This window comes from Poecilia reticulata, chromosome 20 (genome assembly GCF_904066995.2).
Source record: "Poecilia reticulata chromosome 20, P_reticulata-male-v2, whole genome shotgun sequence".
NCBI lineage: Eukaryota > Metazoa > Chordata > Actinopteri > Cyprinodontiformes > Poeciliidae > Poecilia > Poecilia reticulata.
In genome coordinates this window covers 20,449,802-20,452,895 of record NC_088849.1, presented here as the reverse complement: position 1 = coordinate 20,452,895, position 3,094 = coordinate 20,449,802, and the positions used below count along the sequence as shown (strand labels likewise).

General features: G+C 35.7%; 1 long non-coding RNA gene across 1 annotated transcript; it reads right to left on the bottom strand.

Moving 5' to 3' along the window:
• Positions 1-854: 854 nt before the first annotated feature.
• Positions 855-2,870, bottom strand: LOC145549477 (uncharacterized). The gene is made up of 3 exons (XR_014085470.1): positions 2,754-2,870; positions 1,971-2,066; positions 855-1,310 (listed from the first exon to the last, which is right to left on the bottom strand). It is a non-coding gene; the product is annotated as an uncharacterized LOC145549477 (long non-coding RNA).
• Positions 2,871-3,094: the final 224 nt, after the last annotated feature.

The following is a 3,094-nucleotide window of genomic DNA, read 5'->3' as shown; positions in this document are numbered from 1 at the left end:
TGGGGACATAAATACACACTAATTAGTTTTTATTACATTCTTAGTACCTGTAGCACAGTTTCCGGTTCAAAGTGCTTTGACAGCCACTATGACTCAATGCACAATGAAATCTACACTTTGGTACAAAAGAAAATTGAGTAGCCACTCAAGATATGTCAAATTCTAGTATTGAGCAGCATATTACGCTTTGTTAAATGTATTCTTTTAAAGACATTACATAAAGGGATTAAAATGATGCATACATTTCTGCAAAAAAACCTTTTCCTAGCAAATTATATCATAATTTTGTGTTCTTCTGATTGACTGTAAATCTCTCATCCAGGAACAACCTGTAATTACGAGAAGATGGGCCACAGGCAGTAATCTTGATTGATTAATTTACTCTACAAGTCTGTTGTTGAGAGTGTCATCTCTTCTGTCATCATCTGTTTAAATAGCATCTGAGCCAGGGACCTGAAAAGGCTTAACAGCCTGATAAAGAAGGCTGGTTCTGTTCTGGGGACTACTGTTGAAATCCTCTGGAGATGGTTGTTCAAAAAAGGATTCTTTGAAGGTTTTTGTTCTGTCTGCTCACTTTCACTCATGTAATGAGTTTTGTCGAATAAACCTATTGACTGATTGATTGTAATACAAACATTACAGACAACCCCGATCATCCTCTTTCATATGTTTGAACACTGAGGCATCTTCAGATCCATTAGAATACCGAATAATATAGACAATCCTCCCTGCCCACAGCCATAAGCATCTACAACAACTCAGATATGATGTACTTTTCACGCATCTGAAAATAGATGAAAGGTATTTTTTTATCTTCCTTCTATGTACTAAATGATTGAGTAAGGCGTAAAAAGTATGCTGAAGAATAAACATTTATTGCTTAACCAAGCTCTTTACAGGATGCTTTGTTTTCCCGTAAATATTTAAACCAACAAATGAACTTAAAAAGTACAAACTGAAATTACTGTCAGTAAAAAAGGTACTGCAACAAAGCCAAAACTAAAAGATATACTACTTTCTGTATTTAAAAAAAAACAGCAAACTGAAATGTCTATGACATGACTAACTAAAAGCACTTAAAAGCAGCATGAAATTAAATGTTTTTAAACTTTGTTTTTAAGAGCCGTTTTTAACGTAAAACTTAACAGCCAGCCAATTTCTGTTTCTGAGTGCAACAGGCTCCCGTTTTAAACACTTATCACAGTCTGCTTTTCCTGGAACTCTACAGGTGGTGATGAATGCCATCAAGTGCTTTTTGACTGCAAGGACCTCTCCCTCATTCCAAGTCCTCCTCTTGCATGGTTGGCAACCTTTAAAACCAAAGTTAATAACAAGTTTAAAACAATGAAATGAAGTTACCAAAGCAATATCATAATTGAAGGGTTTTCTGAAATTGTAAAATACACTCATGCCTGATTAGACCCTTCCTGCAAAATACAGTTAAATACAGGACCTAAACCAATTAATAACTGTACCTTTCTCACCATGAAAAGCTATTTTTCTCAATTATACCAAAAATATATATTTGTAAACATCTAAGGTAATTGTTACTAACCCTAACCCTACCCACAAGACAATGAAGTCCTGATGTTACTATAAATTAGGGCTGACTTTTAATTCTGAAGTCAGTGACGTAATATTTGAAAATGTAATGTACTTTAAAATAAACCTGAATATTGTAAGCAAGAGGCTTGCCAACATTGGGACAAATAGAAAAAAAACATCTAAATAACATAAAAAACATTGACTAGTCAAAAGGAATGTTGTATCACAGCTGTGTGATTCTACTACAAAGCCGTTTCTGCTTCAGATATACAGTAATCCTTCATCAAGTAAGCAAGTTAAGATCACAGTTTATAGATCATTTTAAGGAAATATTAAATTTCTTAGAAAGGTAACCATACTAACAAAATCTCAGACATCTCCAGTTGGGCTAGTAGCCCACCAATAAAAAGTTGAAAAATTAATACCTTTGTCTTGGAGGACTTTGACTTTGGTGGAGCTTCATCTGCTGAGCCAGCATACTCAACCTCAACACCTTCAGTCACAGTTGGTTCTTTGTCAACCTTAGGAAAAGAATAGAGAAGTCTTTTAATACTGCAACAAGACTGGCCATCTTTTGTTCAAATCCACTGACCACCTCAACAACAATATAGAACAAACCAAAAACAATTCAGCTGCAGATCAGCATAGTACATTGTCAATGAATCACAGCAGTAATGTTCGATTAAAAACCTATTTCTGGTTTGGTTTAGCAGTCAATCTTCATCATAAAGTCTCAAACTTCAGTATCACTTAAACTGTTTCAAACATTAATCTAAGAAGACGTCACTGGATAGGACTGTTAACATGTTTCCGTCATATTCCCTGATTTGAAACATACATCATGTCTTAAGCCAGCTGTCAACCATGCTACTGAGGGCAGACAAGATCTATAGTTACACAAAAAAGGGATTACATTTTGACCAAAATAAACCTCAAACGGGGTCCTCACTTTTACTGTAAACCAGAAATGTGTGTATGGCCCCAAACAACCATTCACTAAAGACTTCAGCTGCTATAGTTCCCACAATGACATCAAACCAGACTAGTGTGTGTTGCAAGAACTGCTAAAAAAAGCCTGTTAAGTTCATAGTTTATGGAGCATTTGAAGGAAATATTACATTTCTTCCAATGCAACCGTACCAACAGAATCTCCCAGACATCTCCAGTGGGGCTAGAAGCCCAGTGAAAAGAAGTTCAGCAATTATTACCTTTCTCTTAGAGGACTTTGACTTTGTTGGAGCTTGATCTGCTGAGCCAGCATGCTCAAACTCAACACACTCAGTCACAATTGGTTCTTTGTCAACCTTAGGAAAAGAAAAAAATAGTGTTTTAATACTGCAACAGGACTGGCCAACTTTTGTTCAAATCCACTGACCACCTCAACAACAATATAGAACAAACCAAACGAAATTCAGCTGAAGATCAGCATGGTACATTGTAAAGGAATAACAGCAGTAATGTTAGAATAAAAACCTATTTCTGGTTCGGTTTAGCAGTCATCCTTCATCGTGAAGTCTCAAATTTCCGTATCTCTAAAACCGTTTCAAAC